Here is a 12,394-nt window from a genome sequence, read left to right on the forward strand (position 1 = left end):
AAATAAATAAACATTAAAAAAGAATGACCTTTCTTAAATTCAATTTTGTTCAGAAGACTGTTTTCTTAGACATCAACATGTGAGTGTGAGTTAAATGATTTATGAGATAGGGGCGCCTGGGTGGCGCAGTCGGTTAAGCGTCCGACATCAGCCAGGTCACGATCTTGCGGTCCGTGAGTTTGAGCCCCGCGTCAGGCTCTGGGCTGATGGCTCGGAGCCTGGAGCCTGTTTCCGATTCTGTGTCTCCCTCTCTCTCTGCCCCTCCCCCATTCATGTTCTGTCTCTCTCTGTCCCAAAAATAAATTAAAAAAAAAAAATCTAAATGATTTATGAGAAAAATTGTTAAAATTGTAAGTTTTACCGCAGACTTGGTTTTCTCATTACAAGTAAATCTTTAAAATTTGAAGGAGATTTAGGCTTACAGAGAAGTTGCCAAGGCAGGGTAGAGTGTTTCCCCTGGAGATCACTCACCCAGTTGTAGCCTCCCCCAGTGTCTCATGTTAGCACGGTGCGTTCGGAACCAACACGGAAACATTACCGTTAACTAAACGAAACAGACTTTATGGGCACACAGGTTTACTTTTAGACACCCATAATATCTGCCTCCGCATCCATTTTCCACAGCACTTATTAAAGGTCTCAGGCTTTCTCTCTCTCACTCTTGAATACAATTACCTGATTTAAAACATCTGCCTCAAATTCCTGGAACTCATTTGCACTGTGAAAGAACACTTCCTATTATTTCCAGTAGGTGCTTTTTACAGGCGGTAGTCTAAGTGGCATAACTAAGCCACCACTCAATAGGCCCTCCTCATAACGATTATTGTCATCTTTAGTGAGTCATCCACTTGGTGAGGCTCCTAATGAAACGGAGTGTTTCCATGCCTTACAATTATTTTCTTATTCCTCTTTATTCTGTGTTATTAAAAGAAAGAGATGGGGAAGCTGTGTCAGTCAGAGTCCTAGAAGGGAGCAGATGATGTGCTCAGGCAGGGCAACTGAGGACATTTCAATAAGACATCTATTGACAAGGCAAGTTAAAGGACATGCTGGGGGACAGAGGGACACTCTGGAGCAACAGCACTGGGGAGCTGAGACGACCTCCAGGCATGAGGTGCTGGGGAGGAACCGTCATAAGAAATGATGGCAACACGAGTACAAACGAAGTCAACACTGAAGTCTGCGTTCTGAAGCAGACTTCCCAACTAACTTGGCTACAGTTATTTACGTCATGCAGTCTAGACGCTGTTGACCCGTCAGCCATGTGGAGCCGACCAGAGAGAAGGCAGCACTTCTGGTAAAGTAAAGGGATAACATGTCTAGTTCAACTTTAGCGTCACAATTCCCCCTGTCCTTTCTGGGTAAATGCGGTGCCTAATGGCAGCTGTGTCAGAGCTTTGTGAGTTTTCTGGAATTAGGATGGTCAACATCTTCGGTGCAGAGCGAGCTGTCCCTGCTTCATTGTGTTCTGTCCACTGTGAACGCACATTGTGACCCCACGTATCCTCTGCTCTGGATGCTGCCTTTCCCGTGTCTGGGTTTGTCCCTGTTCTGTGTTTATGTGGTCAGTGGTTGTTTCCTACCTATGAGCGTTGAAAGCGGGTACACATCCTTGTTTGCTACCTCTCCGTGTTTGGGTTGAAAGACTTCCTAGTTACGTTCCTTGTCAGACAATTTGTATGTCAGTTGGACCTCATTAAGTCCACCATGATTTTCAAAGTTTCTTGTTTGATCTCAGCAGGTGGACACGGATATTTTTTAATTTTTTTTAACACTTATTTCATTTTTGAGACAGAAAGAGACAGAGCATGAGCGGGGGAGGGGCAGAGAGAGAGGGAGACACAGAATCTGAAACAGGCTCCAGGCTCTGAGCTGTCAGCACAGAGCCCGACGCGGGGCTTGAAAGCATGGACCGTGAGATCATGACCTGAGCCGAAGTCAGACGCTCAACCGATGGAGCCACCCAGGCGCCCCAAGGATTTTTAAGTCATCATTCCAACCAGGAAGAACACGCTCAATGCGTGTGAAGATGAATGGCAGTTAGATCGAAGAATGAGTTCATTTTCCCTTCACTCATTCACATGTTCACATTTTGACAAAGACATTTTGAACCAAATAGTCGATTACTGGCTGAAGCTCCATTTTGATTGTCATGATAAAAAAAACCAACTTGTAAGACAGCTTTATTTCAGGATTTCATTAGTAGGTTGTGAGTTTATGATGGAAACAAAACAATGTGAAATTTTTCAAGAGGGTGAAGAAGAAGACATTATACTCAGCTTGTAGATGAGAGAAATATAGAGATAGGACATTTACAAATAAGTTAGGGAAGTTACTCTTTATGGTTAATGACTGGTAAAGGAATCAATGTCTCCACAGGGAAATTTTCTCCTGATGTGCTGTCCTCAATATTCTCAACCAGTCAGTCCTCTGGGAACTGAAACCAATGACATCCAAAATATCACCACCAGCAACAAGAGTAAGGACAAGTAACACATGCTAGCCATCTGCCAGGCTTCATGCTAAGCATTATACAGGATGATCTCAGTCAGTTCCCACGATGGATGGGTCTTATAATGAACCCATTCTTCTACAAGGAAACTGGGGCAAAGAACTGAAATATGTCCACGATCATAAAGGGGGGGAGCCAAAATTTGAACCCAGTGTTTCCAATTCCATTGCCCAGTCATAACTATAGGACTCTGCTGTCTTGCGGTGATTCAAGGTCATGCAGGAGAGAAGGAAGGGATGTCTGTTAGACTCCTGATAGCCTCAAGTGATGATCGGAACCTTGCACAATGAAATGTCACATGGTTAACTTCTTAACGAAGCTGCACTCAAACTCCCTGTGCAAATACGGAAAGGGGAGGACATTTTCAGGAGCAACATCTACAAAAGAGAGGAGAGGTTGTAACGATCAGCAGTTTTGAAGTGAGTCAACTATAAATTGGCTGCTATAAATGCTAGACGGCATATGGGGAAGTGTTTTGTAAACTATAAATCACTGCACAGCATCGTGTGTGCATACATGTTGCATTGTTGAAATGGATTCTGCCATAAAATCTAGAGATGGAGCAAGGGAAGTGTTTTGTAAATCACAGGTCGCTAAACAGTATCATATGCGTGCAGCATACGTCGCTTTATCGAGCTTCATTTTATTTCAGTCGTTGCATTTTTTACAAAATGAGGGTTTGTGGCAACCCTGCATCGAGCAAGTCTGTTGGTGCCATTTTCCCAAAAGCATTTGCTCACTTTGTGTCTCTGTGGTAATTCTTGCAGCATTTCAAACTTTTCCATCACTATTATATTCATTATCGTGATCCGTGACCTCTGATGTTACTATGGTAATTGTCCAGGAGCACCACAGACCCCCGCCGTATAAGACACTGAACGGAATATTTAATGTTGTGTGTGTCCTGATTCCCCCAGCCAGCCATTCCCCACCTCTCTCCCTCTCCTTAGGCTTCCCTCTGCCCTGAGACACAACTCTATTGGAATTAGGCCAATTAATGACCCTGCGATGGCCCCTAAGTGATCAAGTGAAAGGAAGAGTCACATCTCTCACTTCAAATCATAGCTAAAAATGATTGAGCTCAGTGAGGAAGGTCAAACCGGCTACAGCATTCCCTTAAGCCAGAGCTTAACCCAGAGAAAGGCCCTGACTTTCTTCAATTTTATGACATCTCAGAGAGGTGAGAAAGCTGCAGAAGAAAAGTTGGAAGCTTGCAGAGGTTGGTTTCTGACATGTTAGGAAAGCGGCTGTGTCCATAACACAACAGTGCAAGGTGAAGCAGCAAGTGTGAATGTAGAAGCTACGGCAGGTTATCCAGAATTTCTAGCTAAGAATATTCACAGGGGTGGGTGGAGTAAGCAACAGATTTTCAATGTGGACAAAATAGCCTTCTACTGGAAGAGCCATCTAAGACTTTCATAGCTGGAGAGGAGAAGTCGATACTTGGCTTTAAAGCTTCAAAGCCAGACTGACTCTCATTGGGAGCTAATGCAGCTGGTGACTTCAAGTTGAGACCAATGCACGTTGACCACACCAAAAATCCCAGGGCCCTTAAAATTTTATGCCAAATCCACTCTCCTGTTCTATAAATGGAACAACAAAGCCTGGACGACAGCTCATCAGTTTACAGCATGATTTACTGAATATTTTAAGCCTATTGTTGAGACCTATTGCTCATTGGCAATGCCCCTGGTCACCCAAGAGCTCGGATGGGGATGTAGAGCAAGACGAATGTTTTCATGTCGGCTGATACAATATCCATTCTGCAGCCCATGGAGCAAGGAGTAAATTTTACTTCCAAGTTTTATTATTTAAGAAACACATTTTATAAGGTGATAGCTGCCATAAATAGTGATGGATCACTATTTATCCATGTGATCCAGTGATGGATCATAGACATGATCTGATGGATCATAACTGAAAACCTTCTGGAAAGGACTCACCTATTTAGATACCACTAAAAACATTTGTGATTCATGAGAAGAGGTCAAGTATCAACCTTAACAGGAATTTGGAGGAAGTTGATTTCCTACCCTCACAGAAGACGTCAGTGGGGGAAGTCCCTGCAACTGTGGTGGAAATAGCAAGAGAACTAGAATCAGAAGTTGAGCCTAAATATGGGACGGAATTTTTGCCGTCTTATGATAGAACTTGACCATGTGAGGAGTCGCTTCTTATGGATGACCAAAGAAAGTGGTGTCTTGAGATGGAGACTACTCTTGGGGAAGACGCTGTGAAGATTGTTGAAATGATAACAAAGGATTTAGGATAGGGCATAAAGTGAGTTGATAAAGCAGCAGCAGGGTTTGAGGGGCTTGACTCCAATTTTGAAAGTAGTTCTGTGGGCCACATGCTATAAAACAGTGCATGCTACAGAGAGATCATTTGTGAAAGGAAGAGTCAATTGATGGGCAAACTTCATTGCTGTCTTGTTTACTTTTATTTATTTATTTTGAGAGAGAGAGAGAGAGAAAGAGAGAGAGAATCTTAAGCAGGTTCTATGCTCAGTACAGAGCCCGACGCTGGGCTCAATCCCAGGACCATGGGATCATGACCTGAGCTGAAATCAAGAGTTGGGTGTTCAACTGACTGAGCCACCCAGGCATCCTTTTTTTTTTCATTTTGTCTTGTTTTAAGATACTGCCACATCTACCCCAACCTTCAGCGACCACCATTCTGATCAGTCAGCAGCCTTCAACATTGGGGAAGATCCTCTGTGAACAAAAAGATTATGACTTGCTGAATGCTCAGATGATAGTTGGAGTTTTTTAGCAATAAAGCATTACTAAATTAAAGTGTGCACATCATTTTCTTGGATATAATGTTATTACATGTAATAGACTACATAACTTTTATATACACTGGGAAACCAAAAATTCATTTGACTCGCCTTATTGCAGTATATGCTTCATTGGGGTGGTCTGGAACTGAAGGTGCGATATCTCCAAGGTGTTCCAGTGCGTACGTGTTCCAGTGATAGATATTCTTTTTTATTTTTTACATTTATTTATTTTTGAGAGACAGAGAGAGACAGAGCATGAGCAGGGGAGGGGCAGAGAGAGGGAGACACAGAATCCAAACAAAGCAGGCTCCAGGCTCTGAGCCATCAGCACAGAGCCCGATGCAGGGCTCAGGCTCGCGCATCGTGAGATCATGACCTGAGCTGAAGTCGGATGCCCAACCGACTGAGCCACCCAGGCGCCCCTAGTGATAGATATTCTTAAAAGGAGGAGGAATTTAGAGCCATTCCCCCTGTTCTGGCGACAGTCCACACCACGTGTTTGGAGCGTGGCACTCGCAGCTGGCATTATACTTTGCTCAGCCTCAGTGAAAGTGGGACTCTTATAGGAGGGTCTTCAGGTTGGTGAGGAAGCTAAACCCAGCTCCTATGAAGAAGAATAGAAGACTCGCCGAGGCTGGCATCTGCTTTCACACAGCTAAAGCTTCCTCGAGGGAGGAGAGTCAGGCCGTTACCTGTGACTGCAGAGTTAGAGCCAGAATTCACGGGGGCAGGATGGAGGCGGATTTTACTCCACACGAGGGGGAATGAACACACTGGCCTTGCCCCAGTCAGCAAAGGCTGTGTGAGAGGCACAACGTTCGGCCATAGGCGGATGGGTCAATGGCAGAGGGTGGTTGAGGGTGATGGCGCATAGACTCTTGAAGTCACTGCCAATCTTAGAGCCATTGTGTTAGTGGTTGTTGGGCAAACCCACCGACCTAACCCGTTTATCTGAAGCTTTGCCAGATTTATCAGTGAAATCTCTATCCCCAACTCAAAGGACACATTCTTATGTATATTCAGACAAGTAAACTCTTGTCATGTACTCTTGGATCTCTCCAAGGTGTGTCCTACATTGATAGGTGAAACCAGGTCACTGCAGGCACTAAGTAACCTGTGATGATCTGAAAGTGTTTCTCTAGAATCACTTCACTGACTATAATTAGACTGGAAAGTAACTTTCAGCTTGGGGAGGGGGGCGGGGCAAGAGAATGGATTCTCTTCTCTATGATTCTCCTTCCTCGTTTCTGAAACGTTTGGCCTGGCTTCCCTGGATGTGGAGAGTGGGACAAGAGGAGTGATAAAGGGGGCAGGAATAATCTTCCTTACCAGGCACTGCTGGAGGCTGCTATCTGCCCCGTGGCCCTGCTCAGTGTGTAAAGCTAGTGTCTTTCTCCAGCAAGCTGCTTCGTTGAGAGATTGTTTCCTTGCGGAGCAATTCCCTTCGTGCAGGTGCGATCCCTTCCTTCTCGTGGCCCATCACTGACTCTTCCCGTAGACCCCGGGAGCCCTCAGTCCCTGTGGCTTCCTTCCACTGATGGCAGCTTGCCAAGGCATCCCCGCCAAATAGCGTCATGGTCCCCGGAAGAGGCAGACGAACCCCACCCAGAATTTGTCCTCAAGTGCCCACGCTGACAATGCCACGCATGCATGGAGACGACACGGAAAGGTATATAACTCACATAGTGGAGATCCCTGGGCAGCAGGGCAGGCCTCTTGAGCGGGCCCCGAGGGGCTTGAGAGAGCAAGGGAAGACCAGCCTGGGCTTTTAATGTGGGGGCAAGGGTTCCCACCAGCAGAAGGAGGCCCCAGAATTTCTAGGCGCATGTTCACATGGAGGCACGGGGAGAAGAGGAGAGTGGGGCTTGAGAACTGTCAGCAGTCAGACGTGAAACACAGAGTCGGTTCCCTCATTACAAACAGGCTCTGCACCAGCGCATCCTGGCCCAAATCAGCAGAGGGGATTCCCCGCCCCGCACACATCTTTTCTCTCTTGAACTTGGTAGGCAAACCACGGCAGCGTGGTGATTTTCTAACTTGATTTTCAAAGGCAGTCTTTGGTTAAGAGTTTACTGAAATCCAGATGAAGGAAAGCTGGCGGCTGAACATGAGTGGGTCATCTTCCGGAATCATTCAGGTCTCGGGCAATGAGGCGGGAAGAAGAGAAACCAGGGTGGGGATTCAAAATACGTTGTGGACGTCGGTGACCCACCTCTTGTTAGGTTTCTCATTCTCCGGGGCTTCTCAGCTTTCCTCCGTTTGGTGTCAATCAATTTCAGCTTTGTGTTTACGTGACGAGAAGCAGAAATATAGATTAATATAGCCAACAGTGCGGTGTAGAAAGAGCTTTGGAGACTTGGCGGACTGTGCCGTTTGTCCCAGGAAAGGTTTTCTGACGTGGTAACCAGGCCAGGATCCACAGCGTGACCAGGATTGCACGACTGAGCTGTGAGCGAACGGCCCATTTTGTACACCTCGGTCCTTCTCTGCCAGCTCCCATGAAAAACGTCCTCTGCCAACTCCCGTTACTCCCATTTTCTGCTGGCCTGATTTTTAGCTTTGTTCTCGACACCTTCATTTGTTTCGTCTTGCAAGCTTAATTGAAGTTTAAGGTGGGCAGACATTTCTGGAGACAGAGCGATCTCGTTTTAATGCTATGTTGCCGCCGGGAGCCGGCTTCTTAGGAAGTGTAAAATCTGGAGGCATTTTGTCTGACTCCTTCCGCTTGGTGAAGTAACTCAAGGACCAGTGTAGATCGTGTTGGAGTTAGAGTAACATTTGAGAAAGCAGCACGTGTACGTGCAAAGGATGTATGCAAAGGCAAGCGTCGGGATGCGGGAGTCCTGGACCAGCTGCGGTCCCCAAATGGAGCGTACATTTCTGGGGATAGAAGATGAAATGCTGCGAACTTCCTGTTGGAGAAAGGTCTGGGAACTTCCGGTTATTTTCAAACACGGTGACTTAGAACACGACAGTTTTCGCTTTGTCATTTTTATGGCACTAGACATTGTGTAATAAAGTTTTCACTGTAGATAAATTAGAAAACATTAAAGTATCAAAATAAAATGCCCCAATTCTACCAGTCATCAATCACCATTATAAGCCGTTTTGTATTTCTGCACGATTAGTTAAAATAGTATCATGTTCTGCACTTTTTTTTTTTTTGAGAGAGAGAGAGAGAGAGAGAGAGAGCGCACACAAGTCTGGGAGGGGCAGAGAGAGGAGGAGAAAGAATCCCAAGCAGGCTCTGTTGCTGTCAGCACATCTCCTATTTCTCTTTACACGTCAGGGGCTATGTCACCGACCTTGCTACAATCTTAGTATAGTCCGAAAGCCTCCTTCTCGCTCTCTTACCCCCTTTACTTCCCTGGCCTGAGCAAGCAGCCTCGAGGTCCACGAACCTGGCTCAAAGCTTTCTACACTGTGCTGTCCGGATTCCCTGTTCACCTGCCCCTGAGTCTCTGCCCTGTTATACGGCCTCTGTCTTCAACACAGGTGGCTCAAGTCCTTTCTCAACACGGCAGCCCCACCTCTCTGGCCACAGGGCTGGACGCGCCTACCTTGGGCTTGGCCAACAATAGTGACTCAACCTCTTAGTCCCGGAGAGCAGCCCAGGGCTGGGAAAGTGACTCGAGTGAGGTCAATCGGAGCCCTTCTCTGGCGTCTTATCTATTCTAATGACAGAGGCCAATCCTGTCTTTGTCCTTGCCTCGGAAGCTAAAAGGAGCTGCTGTAACCATGTGTCCTATCACGCAGCAGAAAGCCTGTCTGGGGAGGAGAAAATAAACCAAAGAGAGCCAGTCGTAAGTGGGGAGAGGAGACAGAGGGTACCAGGCTCAGGCCTCTCCAGATGACCCTCTTCCTCATCATCCCCAAGGCCACATTTACCGCCAGACTTCCCTCTTAATGTGTTTCTTAAAAATTATTTTTTTTCTTGGGACTGGTTTTGGTTGGGTTTCCAGCATCGGAAGCTAAAACTAAAAAAAGGTCCTGACTCAATAAAATAGCTGCTTTATAGAGTTGTGAGCGTTAAGTTAAATGTTGTATTTGCTAAGTGCTTAATTAGTACAGGATCTGATGAATGGCAAGCACTTACTAACTTTGGGTTAATAGTATTGGGAGGGCTTGTCTACTTCCTCGAACCTGGCTGGGGAAGTGTCATCCGTGGCATTCAGCGGCATCGGCCTTATCTGAGAGCCTGTTAGAGATGCTAAATCTTGGCCCCTATATGTGATCTCTTCAATCAGACTGTGTACTTGGTAAGGTCCACACAGGAGCCCTATGCAATATATGCTGTAAAAAACACTGGCCTGTGTATGGTGATGAATTAAAAAAAAATTTTTTTTAATGTTTATTTATTTTTGAGAGAGAGAGAGACAGAGCATGAGCGGAGGAGGGGCAGAGAGAGAGGGAGACAGAATCCGAAGTGGGTTCCAGGCTCTGAGCTGTCAGCACAGAGCCCGACGTGGGGCTCGAACTTACAAACCGCGAGATCATGACCTGAGCCGGAGTCGGACGCCCAACCGACTGAGCCACCCAGGCGCCCCGGTGATGAATTTTTGGCTATACCACCGAAGGCATGGTCCGTGAAATAAAGAATTGAGAAGCTGGACTTTATTAAATTAAAAATTTCTGTCTGTGAAAGAGAAGACAGAAAGACAGAAAGAGAGAAGACGCACCACAGACGGGGAGAAAATATTTGCAGAGACACATCTCAGAAAGGACTGGTATCCAAAATACACAAAGAACTCTGAATGAAAAGACAAGAAATAACAAGTGTTGGCAAGGATGTAGAGAAAAAGGAACTCACATGTGCTGTTGGTGGGAATGCAAACTGGTGCAGCCACTGTGGAAAACGGCACGTGGGTTCCTCAAAAACTTACAAAGAGAATTGCCGTATGATCCAGTGATTCCACGACTGGCTATTTACTCGAAGAAAATGAAAACACTCCTTCAAGAAGATATATGTACCCCCTGTATTTATCGCAGCGTTATTTTGAGAAGCCTGAGAAAATTGAAACTTAAAAGCTTAAGTTATGGGAAACTGAAACCTAACCAAGCTTAACCAGCTTGTTCTGCTTCTGTACAATTGCTTGGCGCGCCCATGTATTCCTGATCAATCATTATTGCCTGGCACATCCGTATATTCTTGATCAACCATTGTTGCTTGGCACATCCGTGTACTCCTGATCAATCATTGTTGCTTGGCACATCCGTGTACTCCTGATCAATCATTGTTGCTTGGCACATCCGTGTATTCCTGATCAATCATTGTGATACCCGTACCCCCGGTTGTGGTCTGACCTAAAGGCAGGAACCAATCGAATACTGTTAAGTGTCCAACTTTAAACACCAACCAATCGCAGCTCTGTAACTGTGGAAAATTCCTGATTTCCCCATGACTTGTTTGTACCTGTCTATAAAAGGGGTGTAAAAACCTCTCTCAGGGCCTCTTGGCGTCACTGGCAACGGGGGCGCAGAGGTCCAGGTTCGAACCTGCAATAAATGACCCTTGCTGCTTAGCTTTGACTCTGGACTCTGGTGGTTCGTTTTTGGGGGTCTCTTAGACTCTGGGCGTTTCAATTTATAATAGCCAAGATATGGAAGCAAACCGATAGATACACGGATAAACAGGAAGTGGCATACACTCACTGTAATATTACTCACGGTAGAAAAGAATGTCACTTTGCCACGTGTAACAACATGGATGGACCTAGAGTTCATGTTGGTAAGTGAAATAAGTCAGAGAGAGACAAATGTCTTTTGATTTTATTCAGACCTGGGATTTAAGAAACGAAACAAAGACAAGACACAAACAAACAAAAAACATACCCTTGAAGAAAGAGAACACATTGGTGGTTGCCAGAAGGGAGGTGTGTGGGGGGAGGGGTGAGATCGATAAAGGGAATTAATGGCACCCTGATCGCGATGAGCCCTGAGAAAAGTATAGAATTGTTGAATCATTATATTGTACACCTGAAACTAATGTAACACTGTTACAGTGTACCTCAATTAAAATTTACATAGGAGCGCCAGGGTGGCTCAGTTGGTTGAGCGTCTGACTTCAGCTCAGGTCATGATCTCATGTGGGTTTGAGCCCCGCGTCGGGCTCTGTGCTGACAGCTCAGAGCCTGGAGCCTGCTTCAGATTCTGTGTCTCCTTCTCTCTCTGTTGCTCCCCTGCTCATGTTCTGTCTCTCTCTCTCTCTCTCAAAAATAAAAAAAGATTTAAAAAAATGTTAAAAAACCTTTTTTTTAAAAATTTTTTTTTCAACGTTTATTTATTTTTTGGGACAGAGAGAGACAGAGCATGAGCGGGGGAAGGGCAGAGAGAGAGGGAGACACAGAATCGGAAACAGGCTCCAGGCTCTGAGCCATCAGCTCAGAGCCTGACGCGGGGCTTGAACTCACGGACTGCGAGATCGTGACCTGGCTGAAGTCGGACGCTTAACCGACTGCGCCACCCAGGCGCCCAAAAAACCTTTTTTAATAAAAAAAGACATCTCTCTCATATCTATATCTATATCTGTATCTATCTATATCCAAATTATAAAATTATAATATAATTGAATTATATACTATATAATTACATACAGTATAAAATTATATAGTATATAATTCAACAATAAGAAATTCTTAAAATTCAACAATAAGAAAACAAATGAATCAACTTAAAAATGGGCCAAAGATTGGGGCACCTGGATGGCTCAGTTGGTTAAGCGTCCGACTTCGGCTCAGGTCATGATCTCGCGGTCTGTGAGTTCGAGCCCCGCATCGGGCTCTGTGCTGACAGCTCAGAGCCTGGAGCCTGTTTCAGATTCTGTGTCTCCCTCTCTCTCTGACCCTCCCCCATTCATTCTCTGTCTCAATAAATAAACATTAAAAAAAATTTTTTTTTTAATTTAAAAAATGGGCCAAAGATCTTAACAGACGTCTCACCAAAGAAAATATGCCAGTGGCAAAGAGGCATATGAAAAGATGCTTCACATCATATGCCATCAGGGAAATGGAAGTTAAGATGACAGCGAGATATCTTTACGTGCATACTAGAATGTCAAAAACCCAGAACACTGACAGCCCCAAATGCTGGTGAGGATGTGG

This window comes from Prionailurus viverrinus, chromosome C2, assembly GCF_022837055.1.
Source record: "Prionailurus viverrinus isolate Anna chromosome C2, UM_Priviv_1.0, whole genome shotgun sequence".
In the NCBI taxonomy this organism is placed as follows: domain Eukaryota; kingdom Metazoa; phylum Chordata; class Mammalia; order Carnivora; family Felidae; genus Prionailurus; species Prionailurus viverrinus.